At 40.2% G+C, this 18,615-nt stretch overlaps 1 protein-coding gene across 2 annotated transcripts in view; it reads right to left on the minus strand.

The window, feature by feature from the left end:
• The window catches only part of FAM135B (family with sequence similarity 135 member B), a 252,370-nt gene that overhangs the window by 194,393 nt on the left and 39,362 nt on the right, over positions 1-18,615 (minus strand). The window contains exon 1 of one of the 2 annotated variants that reach the window (XM_069854703.1): positions 2,123-2,186. The exons of the other annotated variant lie outside the window; for it this stretch is intronic. The gene's annotated coding sequence lies outside the window, so the exon portion shown is untranslated. Of the gene's footprint in view, positions 1-2,122; positions 2,187-18,615 lie in introns of those variants that run through there. 2 annotated transcript variants of the gene reach the window in all.

An 18,615-nucleotide genomic window follows, 5' to 3' on the forward strand; every position in this document is an offset into this window, starting at 1 on the left:
TTTCCCTTGTGTCTCCTTTTCTCTCATCTATTTTTAGGAAGACACCAAGGCTGACTAACTTAGCTGTACTTATCTACAGCACCCTGAGGTAAAGGCAAATCCCTATCTCTTGTTTGGAAGAGCTATGCCAAATCTGACATCTGAACTCTGATGCCTGTCAACAAAGTATAAAACCAAAACAGATCTTCTGGAAATGCCTTCTTAGCTGCCACTTTAGCCTCACATGTGACTGGGATTTCAGCAATAAAGATACACATGCCTGTTTAGCTGCTGAAAGCTCCCAGACAGGCTGAAATCTAAACAGCAAAGAGATCGTTGGGACACACTTGGTGTCCCAGGGCCCAGCATGGGCAGCAAGTGTCGTATCCTAGACTCTTTGTGTAGATCATTGAGTTAACTTGGAGCAGATATTCCCATTAGGTAACAGGTTAACCTAATGGACATTCAGTGGAGTGATCCATCCTGCAGGGTTCATGTTGGGCTGCAAATTATTTCTGCTGGCTGTAGACTCCTTTTCAGTCTTCTACTCTACACTGCTTGAGCTGTAGTTTATAACAGTGAGTATAATAATTCTACTAAGAGCCAGATAGAAAAAAAAGAAGTCTTACATTAATTAAAAAAAAAGCTTAAAACAGCAAAATTCCCCACGTAATGTCAGCACATAAAAACTTACACAATGAACTACAAGTATATGAAAAACAGACATACAACAAGGAAGTGAATGTGCCTTAGGCAAGCTGTTTCAGGAGGCAGTGAAAGACCAAAACACTAAGCTTTCACCTGGAGCACCCAATGAGTGGTTACGGGCAGAAACCACATCCTGACTGCTGCTTTCTTCAAGCTCTGGGTCACAGCCTGCAGCACAAAACCTTGTGACAGTGCACATAGATATGTAACATGTCAACACTGTGGAGGGGGAACAGAAGGTAGACAAATACGTACTTCAAGATAGCAGCAGGAGACTCGACAGCTCTGTAGTTAATGGGCAGAGGAATATAATAAGCTTCTCTTTTGCTTAACTGAAAAGCTGAATTTACCTCTTGGATGTGATGCAGAGTTTCCAGGGACTGTTCTTTCCTACTCAATCTTTATAATTTCAGGAAAAGGTAAAGTCCAAAAGGAAAGTATCTGGCCCACAAGAACATGCAGTTCTTTCCGTCTCAGGGCTTTGATTTCTTCTGGATCCTTTATACCCTCTTAGGAGCATTCAGATGGCCAAGACCCTTTTAGGAAACTTTGCACTATATTGCTACAGCAGGAATTGAAACATCCTCTGATGCAAAAAGTAACACAGTCTCACATAATCTACTTTTATGCTATGCAACAAAACAGTAGTTAAGCAAAAGTAGAAGGAGAAAAACAGAAAAAGGAATAAGAAGATGCCTTTCTTGCAGCTCTTTCATAATGTATGACCAAAATAATTAACTAAAATATATCTATACGTATTTTGATGTAGCTAGTGGCAGTCAGAACTCCATTATTCGTGCTCCATCATTGGAAGTGTTTACAGTCAGGTTGAAAAGGATTGTGGGCAACTTGATCTAGTGGAAGGTGTCCCTTCCCATGGCAGAGATGTTGAACTGGATGACCTGTAAAAGTCCCTTCCAACCCAATCCATTCTATGATTCTAATAAATATAACAGATTCTCAAGGAGCACCTAAGTATAAAGGTGTTTTTTAAATGATGCAGCATTTTTTAAATCACATAGCTTTTAAAATTATTCAGAATTTTCATGTAACACACAGAAGAATTAAAAGAAAAGACTAGAGGACTAGAAAAATAATCAGTCTTTATAGTATAAAGCATAATTTATCATTTTGCTAAGTAGGTATTTCACACAAACTCTGCATACCAGGATTTATACAAGGATTACAAAGACAAAAATTGTTGTATCCAAGAAAAACTTCAAGGGCATAAGCTTATACTTCTCCTTACACGTCCTCACACTTATCCTGTCCTCAAGCCACAGAGTCGTCATTCAGCTGCTATCCATTTAATTTTTTGTTTCACTCTGCCATTCAATTTGTAGCCCAGTATCTTATTTGTTACAGCCAACCTGCCAAGCAAACAGCTTTGCTTTAAATAAGAAAAAGCTACAATCACCCATAGTGCTTCCCTTACCTGGAAGGCAGTTGGAAATTTCAGAATACAGTCTTCTCATTCGCAGTTCTGGAAGATGGCATACTAGATAGAAAATGTAAATAAAATAAGCACATCTCAAATGCTTAACATGATACAAACATCTGATAGGATTTGACGGAACTACAGCAGTATTAGGCATTCAAAAATTATTTTTGAAGTGTCTTTGTGTACCAAAGAACAAAGCTCTGGAAAACAACATATCTACTGACAGTGAAATACAAGAATGAGGGTTAAACACATTCTAGACATCTTTGAAGAATGACCAGTACCGAGTATTACCTTAAGAACATCTTTCTGGGGTCCTCTACAAAATGTAGTAGTTTGATATGGAGGCATGTTTCTTATCTTACCAATGGTTGAAGCAAAAAGTGAACCCAAGCACACAACATAGTCATCCTCAGCTTCATGCCCATGTAACAGGACTGGGGCAGAGTAGAATTTTATGAATAACCAAGCCCAGGCCTGAAAGATCATGTTACAGACAGCCTCAGGAACTGTAGAACACTTCACTCACCACTGCGCTCAATCAATCCTTATTTCTCTAAACACTTCTACAGTAAGAGGTCTATCCCTGTTTTGTTTTGTTTTGGTTCTTTTGTTTGTTTTTTGTGTGGAAAACAAGGCATGGACTTCCTCAGATGTACCCACACAAGCACCTGAGACTTTCTGAAGTTCAGTGCTGGACTCTCTGAACACTTGAACGGATTGTGAAAAAAAGGATGTAGTGTCTTCATCTTTAGAACAATTCAAAGCATGATTGAATGTTGTTCTGGGCAACCTGCTTTAGCTGATCCAGCTTTCAGCAGGGTTGTGGATAATGTAAGCTCAAGAAGTGCCTTCCCACAACAACCCTTCTGTGAAAATATGAAGGAGCCCCACACCCCGCTATTCCCAGCATGAATTCCACAGATTCCTGATCTGTGCCCCTTTAGTTCACCCACTGCTGATCCCTTCCTTCGTTTTACACATAGCCTTATTTTTCCTCTACACACACATATTGCCATATATGTTTAGTCACATCTCACACAAATCCATCCCAGGCAACCCACTATGTCCTAAACGCCAATCATTTGGTCACTTCCTAGGTCTCTTAGGTGTCATCGTCTCAATTTTGTTCTACAAATCACAAGAACAACTTCTTTCCCTGTTTAGCTTCAGCTCAATGCAGGGAGCCTTTCTCCCACCTTGGATGTCCCACCTCCCAGCTGGTGTCCCACCTTGGATCTAGTCTAACCTATACCATCCCAGAAAAATGAAGGCAAGTTGCAAAGAAATCCTTGCTTCATGCAGACTGGAAAACATCCAGCACTGTCAGCATGTCAGGACAACTTAGCTATTTATGTCTAGTGGCTGGCACCAGAAAACTCTGTTTATTCTAATGCATACGGCCTGCCTTAAGACAGAAGTTCCGAGTGATGGACACAATAGAAACACTATTTCTTCTTCTCTTTGGAGTATCTACTTTCAAGCACACAAATGCAAGTCTTCCAAAGAAAAGCATACAATCCATTTATAATGTGGGCAAAACTGATTATTTCTCCTAGATACTTTTATGGAAACAGCTAAATCACTTTGGCTGCAGTTTTCCAAAATTAATTCAGTGCAAGGCAGATGCCCCTGCATAAAGAGTTTCAGCCCAAGCAATTAAGATACAGTAAAATTATAGCAGTGAAAGCTACAGTATTGCTATATGAAATGCTGGACAATCTTAACAACACTCTTTGGTATCACTCCTGCCTAAAATACATATTAATTCACTAAACAGCCAGATGGGCTTGTTTGTTTAAAACTCTTCCCTAGAGATTTTTGGCTTCTTTTTTACATACATCTTTTATTATGTAAAATACCAGTTGGTAGGCAGTACTGTTAGTACCTTGCTATCAAATGGGTTTTGCATATAAAGATTTAAAAAGCAAAACCAGAACCAAACCCTTGTCTAACGATACTTCTAACAAGTTTCACATTGCAGTGTTGCAAGTAGAGGAAAAACATCACCTTTATTTGTTTCTAGGTAAACATGGTACAGATAAGCTAAATGTGCTTGAGGAAATTTCTATTAGAGGCAGAAAATGGATAGGGTAGCAAACAGCTAACTTGGATATGCTTGTATGCAACATCTTATTCGGCCGCTGGATGGCAATCTGTTGTACAAAACCCAAGCAACTGGCAAACCAGCACGTTCAACAGTGGTGGAGGTAAATATTTGAGATCTGAACTCTTGGTTATGTTGCTTTAAGAGCTGACCTGTGTCTTCCAATCACTACATTCTTTCTATGTTGCCAACACTCCAAAGTCCATTTACACAGTGGTAAGATGCAAACTGCTAGAGACATTATTGTCTTCCTTGGATCAAGGTAGAAGTACAACGGTATGAAGGAGTAAGATGCGGAAAAAGTCAGTATGGTAAGTCCCACTTTTCTAGCATAGTTTTGCAGACTTTATTGCAACAAAACCAGAATAGGATGTTTCTCAGTGTCCCAGTCACCCAGTTAATGAGGGTACTCCCTTACCTCACATTCAAAATGGATTTTGGCAAATGAGTCATTCATCTCATTATGAGGTGGAAGGAGCTCAATGTAGGAACTTTTGAGGCATGTCTACATAGCAGACTGCTTTTGAAAGACTTGCAAAGCTATTGGATGGAGTGTAAATGCAGCAGTACATTGCTTAAGGGAATCTGTTTAAAGCAGAGATACATACCCATTGATTCGTTCTCTCACTAACTTATGTTCATTGTCCTCTCCTGGGTTACTACTTGGCATGAAGCTTCAGATTCTCCCTCAGCAAAGCAAGCCAAGTTAATAAATTTGTAACAGCGACAATAAAATAATCTAGGGGATGGTAGAGAGGAGCAATGGACCTACAATCAAAAGGCTATAGAGATATATACCACAAAGATGAGTTCCCATGTCCTGGCAAGTCAGCAGAGCATGCTAGAAGCACAGATCAAAGTAACACCTTCACAAGAATTAATGGTCGAGAGACTAGGGCTCTCTCATTCTGTAGATGGCTAAAATCTCAAGGGATCTCACTTTAAAAAAAATAAAAATAACAGAGAAAGTCTGCAGTTAAATTTCATTTCTACTCTTCCTTGAATCAACTCAGACAAGCGCCCATCCCATGGTTACCCTGCTACAGCCGTAGCAATACAGCTAATGTATAATTGCTGTGTATGATAGCAAGTGCACACCCCACACAGCCTAAGGGATAATCAGAAGTTGGGGACAAGTTTCTAGGAACCTTCTCTGATCATTTTGTAGTGCAGCTGCTGGCTCATTTCAGGGGAGCTTTTCCTTTGATGCCTGCTTTCATTTTCTTTGTTATTTTCAGGGGAGGAATGAACTGAAAAAATCAAAATAAATACTGGGATGCTTTGGGTGGAGAGAAAACAATTCACATAGAAAGGTGGGAGTCCAGTTCACCCAGATTTCTTGAAGTGTCCTACAAGTTTTGTGTTTGTCTATGTAATTTGAGGATTGTAGGCAGAAAATTACTTGCCATTCAGAGCATGATGTTTGAACCTTGGTCTTACTAACCTCGAAAAACCCATAGACCACAGCTACATAGTGCCAAAGGATGAGTTCTCACCTGTTTCCTAGGTGGCTGGACAAATTAGATGGAAGAAACTAAACCTACCTGCTTTGTAGAGCTAGTGCCAAAAAAAATCTCCTCTCTTTTCATACAAGGCCAAACAATGGTTATGAAACACACATAACTTTAAGATAAACATTAAGGCCTTTATAAAGAGGGCTAATCAAGCTATATGATGCTCTTCGGTCTGTGGTATTTCAAAGAAAGGTGAAAGATATTATCTTGCGTAAGAAATCACAGAACCATGCCTTCCTATCTGTGTAGACATCTGCTGTTCTTCTTATAGTTTATTATTTATTGAACAGAGAATGAGAACTACTACAAGTCTAAAGCAAGAGATAAAGCACAGGTGCAGAGCACAGCTGTAGGGCTTCAAGTATTTGCCATATCAAAGGATTTATCTTGAAGTCCACAAGTACACAATTCAAACACATTTCCTCCGTTTTGTATGTCAGTATACTTCTACTGAGCATATGACAACAAGAGTCAATGATAATTCATGCCACCAAAGGGTTTATCTCAATGGGGAGGACAAAGACTGTTTAGGTGTGGAGATAAGAGTTAATCTGGAATGATGGCAACATAAGACCCTCTCACTGCAATTCCCAGCAATGTAGGCATATCTTTAATACTGAGACTATACAGCCTTGATATTGATACCTACAGATATTTGAATGACTAGAGATGGAAGGACTTGGGCCTTTATGTTTATTAACTTCTCAGCTGGCAACTTGATATGAACAGTAAGGAATTTTGTTTCCTGGTAAACTGAACACCCCAGCAGAAACCATGTTCTACATTCAATCAGTTACAGAAAATACAGAAAAGACATTATCCAGCTCCAAAGGAAGAAAAAAGAAGATTTGAAAATTGCTGAGGAATTTCCCTGTAGATTGCCCCTGTTATTCTTGAGGAACAGCTTCAGTATACCTCATATAATTTAGTCAGATTTCAGGGGATGACTGCAAAGGCTGGAGGTACGTGCTACAGAAGGAAGGACACTTACTTTTTTCCTTCACTGCTTCCCAGATCTGAGGGAGAAAAATAAATGGTTTTGGTTTTTTTTCCCTCTTGTCCCATTCCATCTCAGCAGGAAAAATTCTACACCAGCACTAACAGCAACAGAACCTTAATCAGAGCCAAAACCCAGGGCACAGCTCCATCGTCAGAGTGCATTTTATGGTCTTCCCTGCCACGTGAGTGCAAGCAGGAAAGTATGTGCACACACCACAGCAGATGGTGTAGGTGGGAGCGCAAGCCACCTGGTGCTTCTCTGCCCACAGCAACATCATGGTATAATGTCAAGAATATTGTTTCATATAAATCCAGCAACTAAGAAGGACAACTGCAAAACATGGTTCTTAAAACCACTGCTGTAACCAGTGTACAGGACTGGGAGAGAAGAAACCCAGGAAACGACAGAGACTGTGGCTGAAGGGCTGCAGAAAAGGCCCAAGGAGTCCTGGTGGACAGTGAACTCAACAGGGCCACAGTCTGTGAATGAAAGGAAGGGATTATCCCTCTCCTCCTCAGCACTCTTCAGACGACCTAAGTACCATACCCAACTGTGTTCCCACAGTATGAAAACACGGATAAAGCAGAGCATGTTCAGCAAAGTGCTGCTAGGATGCTAGGATTTTAAGCACTCTCCCAGTAAGGAGAGAGTGAGGGACCAAGGCTTCTTCAGCCAGGATAAAAGACTGCTTAGGGTGGACCATTGGGAGGTCAGCAGGCCCCCACCACCTATGGGAAGAGGTCATCAAGAAGACAGAGAAAGGTTCTTCACAGCAGTGCATGGTAGGGAGACAAGAGACAATATACATAAGCATATATAAGAGAGATGCAATCCTTTTCCTCATGAGGATAGTCAAGCAGGGGAATATGTTTTCCAGAGAGGTTGTGTGGTCTTCTTCCTTGTAACTTTTCAAGACTGAACTGTATAGAGCCCTGACCAATCTGACTCATCCTTCAGGTGACTCTATTTTGATCAGGGAGCTGCTGATCTAAAGACCTCCTGAATTACGCTGTTATACCTATGACTTGGTTCACTACAAAAGACATTTTCCCAGTTTTCCTAATCTCCCCTTAGTAGCCTGCATTGCACTCAGTCTGTGAAAGGAAAAATAGAGATTATCTGTATGCATACTTCTCAGTGATGACATTCGAGCTAACAGATTGGCACAGCAGGGACACGTCAAACCAATAAAAAGGAAATCTAAAGAATGCTAAAGATAATAGCTGAATTTATCAGAGCATTACATCACTTTCTTTTTATTTTTCTTTCTTCTCTAGTCACAATCACAGCAATAGCATTGGCTTCATTCCTAAGCTCTGAAATTAAATGGGACAAGATAGAGATCTCTTCAACATAAAGAGAAAAGTAAACATTTTCCTCTGCCATGGAAGTCTGCATGACCCAGATCCCTGTCAACACCCAGATACAATGATATGAAAGAGAAAGGAGGGATAGATCAAGGTGAAAAGCAGTAGAAGCTCTTCTCATAGCCCACCAATTGTGAAGTGATGAGCTCTTACCCATTGTTTTGTCCAGTTCCCATCACAAAGCATGTCTTTGTTTGCCCTGTGGCACAGAACAATGGGTGGTGCTTAAATTAGATGTTACAATCATCCCTTGCAATCTACATAAATAGCCCAAACCAGCATATAGTGTTTGGATTTTCACAGGGTCAGGATCCAAGTCCTTGGGAGCTAGCTATATATTTCCTTTCCAGGTAAAAGCAGACTTGTTAATGTGGTCAGATCTCTCCCATCTTTATTATTGTTCAAAACGGAGAAAGAAGTGGGACCATTTTTATTCTGCCCTGCTCTGTCACCACACAGCATCATTACTCACTTCAGGGTGAACATTAATAAATCCTCTGCTGAGTTACAGCTGTGGCATAAGGAGAAAACAGGGTCAGAGTGGGTGCAGAATAATGATGTGTCACATAGCAAGCAGTTGGAAGGGGTTCTGTACAGGGCATAAAGAGATTGAAATGGGAGAGCTGTCAAATCTAGCTCTAAGCAACAGCACTGTGTGCTTTGGCTAGACCTGCTGTGAGCACTTCACTGCAGGGCTAGAGAAGGAAAATCCCGGTTGGGTAATTCAGTCTGCTTAGGAAAGAGTGTGTCTCTCCTATGGAGACCTAGATATCTAGAAACCCATTCAAAGGACGCCCATTTGAGCTTATCTCCTGCCTATCCTCAGCAGTGGCTAGGGAAAAAAAAACAGAATCATGACATCAATCACTTTGAGCTACTTCTTATGGAGCCAAAAGACTAAATCCCTGCTGGAGGCTCGCAATTTCCATGACAATTACCTGGAGACCAGAATCAGCATGTAACAAAGCTAGTGATTTCTCTGCCCAAGCAATGAAGGTAGGCCAGCTTGCAGACAAGAGAGAATGAGAACAGTAGCCTCCTAAGGGTCTCTCCTGAGACAGCATGAGGACTGTTGCAAATCTTTACTTCCAGGGGAGGCTGAGTCAAATGTCTCAAATTCTGTTTAAGTACCATAGCGGGAAACTCAGCAGGTGGTCTGAAGTATGAGGCTGAGCACTTTGTTCCAGATCCTCCAGAATCTACAAAAGAACAGCAGAAGTCCCTGTTTTCTAGTTCCTATGTTTTCATAATCTAGAATCACACATACATATATAGACATAAAAAATGTCACAGAATCGTAGAATGGTTTGGGTTGGAACAGATCTTAACGATCATCCAGTTCCCAACACCCTGCCATGGGCAGACACCTCCCACTAGACCAGGCTGCTCAGGGTTCCATCCAATCTGGCCTTAAACACTTCCAAGGACAGGACATCCACAGCTCCCCTGGGCAGCCTGCTTCAGTGCCTCATCACCCTCATCATGAAGAATTCCTTACTAATATCTAATCTAAATCTTCCTACCTCCAATTTAAAGTCATTCTCTCTTCTCCTATCACTACAAGCCCTTGCAAAAAATCCCAGCTCAGCTTTCTAGTACATCTCCTTCAGATACTGGAAGGCTGCTACAAGGCCTCCCCAGAGCCTGTTGTTCTCCGGGCTGAACAACCCTAACTCTCTCAGCCTGTCCTCATAGCAGAGGTAATCCGTTCCTCTGATCATCTTTGTGGCCTTCCTCTGGACCCATTCCAACAATTGCATATCCTTCTTATGTTGGAGATTCCAGAACTGAACACAATACTCCAAGTGAGGTCTCGTAAGAGTGGAGCAGAAGGGCAGAATCACCTCCCTCGACATGCTGGTCATAACTCTTTTGATGCAGCCCAGGATACGGTTGGCCTTCTGGGCTGTGAATATGCATTGCCAGCTCACGTCTATTTTCTTATAAAACAGCACCCCCAAGTCCTTCTCTGCAGGGCTGCTCTCAATCACTTTGTCCTCCGTCCACTATTGAAGCCACGGATTACCCCAACTCAGGTGTAGGACCTTGCACTTGGCCTTGTTGTACCTCATGAGATTCTCACAGACCCACTTCTCCAGCTTGTCCACGTCCTTCTGGATGACATCCAATCTTTCCCGTGTGGCAACTACACCACCCAGCTCAGTGTCATCTGCAAACTTGCTGAGGGTGCACTCAGTCTCACTGTCTATATCATTGAAGAAGATATTAAATAGCACCAGTCCCAGTACAGACCCCTGACAGATGCCACTTGTCACAGATCTCCATCTGGACATCGAGCCACTGACCGCTGCTCTTTGAATGTGAGCATGCAACCAAACCATCCACCCATCAAATCCACGTCTCTCCAATTTAGAGGGAAGGATGTTGTGGGGGACTGTGTCAAAGGCTTTACAGAAGGCCAGATAGATCACAGCCGTTGGTTTTCCCATGTCCACTGATCTGCTTGCCCCATCATAGAAAGCCACTAGGTTGGTCATATAGGACTTGCCCTGGTGAAGCCATGCTCGCTGTCTCAAATCACCTCTGTGTGCTCTAGTGTGTCTTCTAGGAGGATCTGTTCCATGATTTTCCCAGGAACAGAAGTGAAATATGTATATAAATATATTCATGAATATATCCACCGATACATTCTTTAAATATGTAGAGATGAATTTATAGAAATGCAGATAAACATTACCAATATAGGTATACATGCATAATATGGTTTAGTCCACAATCACATATTGATATTACATGTGTGCTTTTGTACATGCAGGCGCAAATGCAAATTTAGTTTTCACAGAACTAAGGTAATTATGCATAATTTTTGTGCACGTTTAGCATGAATAAAGGTTTAATCCATGTTTTTAGAATAAGTTAATAATTTTTTATGCAAAAGCTCTTTCCCTATTGAATTCAACAATTTTAAAATATTTTGAGACTATGACTAATGCAATGCTGGCTCTACAGGACAAGATCAGTTTAAAAAAATGTTTTCTAAAATAATATCATATTTATATCTCTCAAATTCTAAATTACCACAAATTTTCATTTTAAATTACCCAATTGTATTTCTAGGAAACTTCAACAAATCTCTTTCAATCACAAGGAAAATAATCTCTGAACATATCATTCTTTTAATGATATCACAGGCATACAAAGACTTTGTCAGCTTAATCTTTTAAAAGATTAAGAAATCTGACCTGAGATTGGAATTGTTGGATCAGTTTGATAAGGTATTAATATTTTTATTTCCTGTTTCTCTAATATTGCAAATCAATGAAATAACCTGAATCCTTTAAACTCATACTATGAAGGACATGTTTTTCCCACTATTTCAATCATTATTCCATTTCCTTTTTCTTGGTCTTCCCTTATTCATTTCCAACACTCAAACAAGTCCTTGGACATGCACCAGAGAATGTGTCCCGAACGTTAGAGAGCAGATCAGAAATAAACCACCAAGTCTTTCTCTCATCATTCAGCCACTGAATTAAAAAAATTCTTGCAGTAATTTTTACTTTTTGTATTTTATAAGGAATTATTTTAACTTTAGATATCTATGCCAAGGTTCATAATTGCATAGCATTTCATTTTCTCTTAAGTTCTCCTTGTGAACCAAAGCAGGAACCTTCATATGACAAATATCATTCAGACTTCCAAGTTGAAGAACTGCTGCTTACATACTTCCTGCAACTGATGGGAAATAATTCATGGCAATAAGACAATGCATAGAGTGAGCACTAGTGCAGATGAAACCAGAAAGATCCTTCACACCTTTGTGTGCATAGTGGTACTGCAAGCATATCTGAATTACAGTGACCAATACCCAGGGCTAAATGTTTACAGATAAAAAAATAGATTCATTTCCTTGGCGCTCATTTCACTTCATGCTCTAGTCTGGTCCTGCATTTCTTCCACCTCTGTAAACGCTGACATGCAATTACACGTTCCCCCCTCCTATAATCTCTTACTCTGAATTTCCTGCATTTGGGTGACAAAAATTCCTATTCATTCCAGGTGCTGGTGGCCTCTGGTACAGAGGAATCCAAATGCACAGCAGAAGTGACATTCACATTTATGCGCATTAAAGGGTTTATTACCTGTGTGCTGTTAGAAGCAGCCAGCGCATAAACATTTGAGACAATTCACCTCATATCTCATGACAGCTTGAGAAAATACTTTTTTAAAAAGTCAATCACAGGTTCACAGAAAGCTCTGAATCACACCTGGGGTAAAGCAATCATGCTGAACCCTTTTGCACATCCTTAGCATGTCTCTTCTCACCACCAGAAACCTAGCAGACTACTGTAACTCAGAGGGATGTCTTAGTTCTATTTACAAACACACCTCCTCGTTCAGTATTGCTTTCTCAGCATAAATGCAAATAAGAGTGCAGTATCGCATGCACATATCATTTAGTGCTATGCAGATGACGCCTAGGTGTTTTGGGAAGCTGCTTTCTTCTAAATGCTGAAACAAATAATAATAATCATAGAATCATAGAATAACCAGGTTGGAAGAGACCCACCGGATCATCGAGTCCAACCATTCCTATAATAATTCCTATAATAAAAAAATTGCTCTTCTTAAAGCCATGATTTTTCCTAGCAAACCTCAGTGCAGGGTCTCTCAGAACATACCTTGGGGATTTATGCAGGCAGAGGAAACAAAAATAGGCAGTCTCTGCTGGCTGAGTGTACAGGCAGAAACATAGTATTAGTGTACTTCAAAGCCTGAGCTAACATATCTCCAGAGCTCTCAGAGGGACTTCATTAACTTGGGTACAGACACACGTATCCATGTTACGTGACCTTTGGCTCAAAGTGGGCTCTCAAAAATGCACACCACAACCTTTATGCTTCCAGTATTTTCTGGGCCAGCAAGGAAAGAGACAAAACACTTCTCTCAGTCATCTAACAAGGGAGAAGAAACGTAACATGAACATGATAAAACCCTCAGGCAGAGCGAACTAGGCACATCAATTGATCCCACAACAGGTGCCATTTCTCCCTGGGTAAAACACAAGGGACACAGAGATCCATTGAACATCACTCTAAGAAGCCTTAGAATAACCAGATAATAGTCATTCCCATGTTTCTCTGTGGTGGGCTAGGCTTGGCTGAGGACCGAACCCCCACCCAGCTGCTCACTCACTCTCTGTCCTCAGTAGGTCAAGGTAAGGAAAAATGATGAGAAAGCTCTTGGCAACCCAAGATAAATACAGGAGCATCACTTAACATTTACCAGCACTGGCAAAACAGTCCTAATATGCCCAAACTCAGTCCTTTAATCTGGATTCCTCTCCCTTGGAGGGGTGTAGGGTGGGAACAGGAATAGGGACCAGGCCATCACAGACCCTTTCTGTCACCCCTCCTCCTCCTCTCATCTCTCCGGGGCTGCAGTCCTTCAGATGCAACCTGCTCCCACCTGGGCTCTCCACAGACACAGCTCCTGTGGGAAATACCCACCCTGCTGCAGCCTGGGTGTCTCCCCGGGCTGCAGAGTGGTCTCTGCTCCAGCAGAGTCTCTCCAGGGCTCCAGGGGTTCCCTTCTCCAGGCTGCAGCACCTCCTGCCCTCATCCTCCTCCTGCCTGAGGCTACCTCTGCTGCTGCTCCTCCCACCTCTGCCTGTGTTACCTTTGGCTGTTTTGCAAACCCGCATTCCCCCTGCACATCCTCAGCTTGAGTGAGGGGCTCAGCTGTGTCCTGCGGTGGGGCCACAGGAGGCAGCTGGGACCATCTATGTCCAGCATAGGGCACCCCAGCCTCCCCCAGCAAAGACCACACTACAATTCCACTGATCACACCTGGTCATGGCCAGCCAGAACATTCTGAACAGCTGGACTGTATCAGTAATCAACATATGTTTTATAAGCATTGTTCTGCACTGATACTTGTGCCATCATCCACAGCAGCTAAGCACACTGTACTGTCACAGTTTGGAAGGTGATCATGAAGGGAAATCTTGCTGAAAAAGTAGTTCTGTGGAGGTGTTTGTGAACCACTGACACTGGCTGTTTGTTAGCATAAAGGGATCAAATGATTTGTCTGGAACATTTTCTAGTCATATTGTAGGGCTTCTTCATGTGCGTAGGTACTGCACACTGCAGATCTGCAGCACAGTCTAATTTGTCTGTCTGTCTTTAATCTTAGGTTTAAAATCATCATCTTTTCCCAGGCGCTCCTGTCTTTGAATACCCAAGGAGTCCACCAAAATATTTACAGACAAAATAGGTCATGAAATAACCGGGGATGGATTCATACGGTGCACTGCTATTTGATTCATGTGCTTTATAGATCTATGAAGTGTAATTGACTCTGTCAGATATGTAACCTAAAGCATTATCACCACAAGCAAGGGAAATCCTCTGTTGTTTGATGGAAAGGTACAGGTTCTTTTATGACTGCATGTCTGATTTGCCTCGTTGAAGGTAAAAGAAATAAACACAGTGCTCCATGTTGCCTCCTTTCACAGAATTACAGAATCACAGAACTGTTAGAAAAGACCTCTAAGAACATTGAGTCCAACTGTAAACCTAACACTGATAAGTTCATCAGCAAACCATGTCCCTAAGCACCACATCTACACATCTTTTAAATACCTTCAAGGAAGGAGACTCCACCACCTTCCTGGGCAGCCTGTTCCAGCACTTGACAACCCTTTAATGCCTTTGTGCACAGACACCTGATGGTATGATCTACTTATTTTCTGTGAATTCACCAGAGATGTTATTGAGACACACCAGTGTGGAAAAACAAAATGCCGTCAAATGACCTGAATGTGAAGAGATTCTAAGCCGTATGCTAATAAGGATTAAACAATGTCTCCTGGAGAGGAAGTAAATATCAATTTGTGTTTTAAGAGTTAATTTGTTTCCTTTGTGATCTGCTATGGCCTTATTACCACAGGTCCAACAGACTGAACTTCATCTTTGTTCATATCCAAGGAGAGCTTCCTTTCTGTGCATGTTAGAGCTCAGACCCATCAACAAGTTCCTCACGACAAGGAAAACGTCAATATAGTACAGGTACAAATGGCAAAATATACTGAATTTGGTTTAGGAATTACCTGTATTCCTTGGTAAGGAATTACCTGTACAGTTGTAAAAAAAGCCAAATTTGGCCTCAGTTGGAATTGTATTACCATTTCTAAGCATCTGTTTTAAAGAGAAAAGAATGTAAATTGAAAAAGGAAAAAAAAAGGTCAGCTAAAATCATTCAGGGACAAGATACACAACAAGCTTGACTTGACATAAGAATACAAAGTTTGAGAGAGAATATGGTGACTCCTGCTTGTAAAGAATGAATGACAAGATAGCAGAAGAGTTACCTAACTTTAAGTGGAACAATATCAATTGCATATATAATATTCAAAAATAGACTTAGGTTGGAAAATTACAAGATGATTTCTAACAGTCCAAGAATGTTGGCTTTGCCCAGACAAAACTGATAAGCTTTGTCATGGATTGAAGAGCAAAAAGAAATGCTTCTCTTGATACCAATAGACATCTTCTTCCTCAGATCTCAGAGGAGATTTGTTAGACTGAATTTCTGCTGCTGAGGGAAGACAGGATGAATGCTAATAGCCATGGCTCCTGCATCTTGAGGGGTCATATCATAAGAGCTCTAGATTTTGCACTGGGGGTGTATTATTTTTCAAACATCAAATTATTCCAGTGATTGTGTTAAAATATTATTTATTTTGGAATAGGTATCAGCAAACTTGAGGGCAATTTGTTCCTTTTGTCAAGATCTGGTATAATATTTTTAGATGTCACTGCCAGCCATTTTTTTAAGTGACAATTTGGCACTTTGTTTGTTTTGGGTTTTTTTTAATACTTAAGTCCCTAGTAAATAAAGAAAACATAGAAAATCTATGCTTCTGTTCTTTAGCCTTTCTCTAGACCACTTATGTGTGGTTCACTGAAGATACCTTAAACTTCGTATATGCTTGCAGAGCAAATCAGTCTGGTAGGATTCCTGTTGTTATTGAGAGATAAATAACAACAGCAGCTGGGAATTCGTAAGTAATTCACCTGTGCCAGCAAGTATGAACCCTCCACACTTTTTAATAAAAGAATACTCTGCAAGAATGCCTCTAAATCTCTGTAAGAAACTATATGGAGGGAAAAAAATCATACCAGCACATTACTTTTTCCTGGTTTTGTAACATTTAATCATATTTTGCCCATGTATTCATTTTGCAGGCATTACACACTCAGACTATATTCTAAGTGCACATTTGTATTTATCTATAAAAAGGAGATCAATATTAGAAGTCTCCTGGATGGTAAACTGCTTTGCTTTTATCTTAATCAAATAATGAAAGAATTAAAATTAACAATGAACCTACAATAAGACAAGGAAAAGTTATGTAATCAGGTCCATCTATACAAATGGATCTTAAATTCCTGCTTGTTTAACATTCTAAATTTCTCTTTTTGAATAATACATAGTCTATTGAACGATTTAACTTAGAACACAGAGCTGAATGTTACATATTAAATATTAAATGTATAGCAAGGAAAACAGTTGCGTTCCTTGTGGGCATACAACTTCTGGCTTAGTGGCTCAGAGGGAAGCAGGACGGCATGGTCCCCATGCAGGGACCCCTGGTGGAAAGTAAGTATAGAAAGAAGCAAAGGGAAGATTTCTATGGCTTGTGGGCTTTTTTCTACAAGTTTACTGAATCTACATTGATGTATATCATAAAAATAAGACATACATAAAAATCATCTCTCCCACTCTAAAGAATGTTTTTCATGGCACAGTTGCTTTGGCAGCTAAAGGCGTTATAGAAGACTGATAAATCACATCAGCCACACTGACTGCATAATGTTAGAGTGTAATGCAGTATTTCTCATTCCTTTCGTTACTTATTTAATCTTTTCAATGGAAAAAAATAAAAGCCTTTTTATGGACTACTATAATTGAAATGCAGGACTTCACCCAGTTGAAAGAATTCTGATGAAACAGACTAAACAGAATTGATACAATTATTTTCATACAAGCAAATTATTTGACTATATTCACCTCCTCTGACCCCCTAAGCAAGCAGCCACAGCAGCAGCAGGTGTTCAATAACACAGCATGTTTTGAAAATTTGTGACTTACACCGAACAGTCAAAGAAACTGGGTAGCATGTGAGGTACTGTAAACCAGGGAAATCTTACTGAAGTGAACAGCTAAAAATGGTAGAAGGTTAATTATCAAATTTGCATCAGGCCTGGCAATGACAAGTTTCATATAAAGTTTGTTCCTTGGAATATATATCAAAATACTTAACAGGGTGCAGGGAGCACCTGATTTGGTCAAATTGGACACATTTGATAACTTGTTCTAAACTACCCGGTCAACTTCTATGGAAAAACCTCCTTAATATATGGAGACAGGATGAAGATTAATCTTTCTAACAGTCAGCCATGGTAAATCTCATGCCCCAGTATAACTGCAGTTCAAATTTCAGCCAGTTTTAGACTAAGCCCAGACTAACTGAGTGAATCTTAACAGATGTACTAAAAAAAAATTTCAAGTGTATATTCTGGCTTTAACTTATTCAAATCATAATTGCACTGCTCACTTTCTATGACACATGTATGATCTGCAGCTACATTCAGAGGGAACAACCATGGATGCTGGCTTGGGCAATGTGAGAAATAGGGGGCTTCGTTCTTTTACCTGTAGTAACCATTTTTTCTTTCATAAACCTAATTGATACTCACTGTAGCTATTATTATTATTATTATTATTATTATTATTATTATTATTATTATTTAGCAATATTTAGATGTTGGAAAAGGCTGAAACAACATGGCTACCATTCCTTTTATGAATCCGTTAAAAAGTGAGCATACATTTTAAGGAATTTTTCTTGTCCATAATATTTACTTGAAGTTGAAATTAAAGTACTGGATAAATGCACCATCCATCCAGAAATACACTTTCAACAACACAATACCTCTTATGTCGTGCCTTTTCTTTGTACTTTCCTAGAGAAAGGATACAGTTGTACTTGTACATTTTTCAGCCTGTAATTGTGTTGTATTAAATCTTCTATGACTAGGAAAAGAAACCCTGTGTCTCTCAAAGTTCACATAGCAACCAAGTGCAGAGTTTAAACTGTTCTTTTCTATTCCATGGAATCCAAACAATACCAAACACAAGATGCCCTCTAGGTTAATTGGAAACATGAGCTTTCTCATTGATATTTTCATGAAGACAATGCATACCAAAATAGAGGTGTGTCAGCAGCATTAATGATAGTAAATTAGACATAAAGAAGCACCTTAGATTAGGTTGCTAGGATATGAAGTTTTTAATTCCAGCTGAAAGAGCAACAGATATCCACAGGTCACTTGAAATTTTTGGTTTGATACAGACATATGCTTACATTCCACAGATCTATTTAGAACACAGCTCCTGAATTTGTGTACCTTTCTAACAAAAAAAATTAAGCATATGGACCAGCAGCAGTGGTGGAGTGGCCATTGCACCAG

The sequence above is a fragment of the Phaenicophaeus curvirostris genome, chromosome 3 (genome assembly GCF_032191515.1).
Source record: "Phaenicophaeus curvirostris isolate KB17595 chromosome 3, BPBGC_Pcur_1.0, whole genome shotgun sequence".
NCBI lineage: Eukaryota > Metazoa > Chordata > Aves > Cuculiformes > Cuculidae > Phaenicophaeus > Phaenicophaeus curvirostris.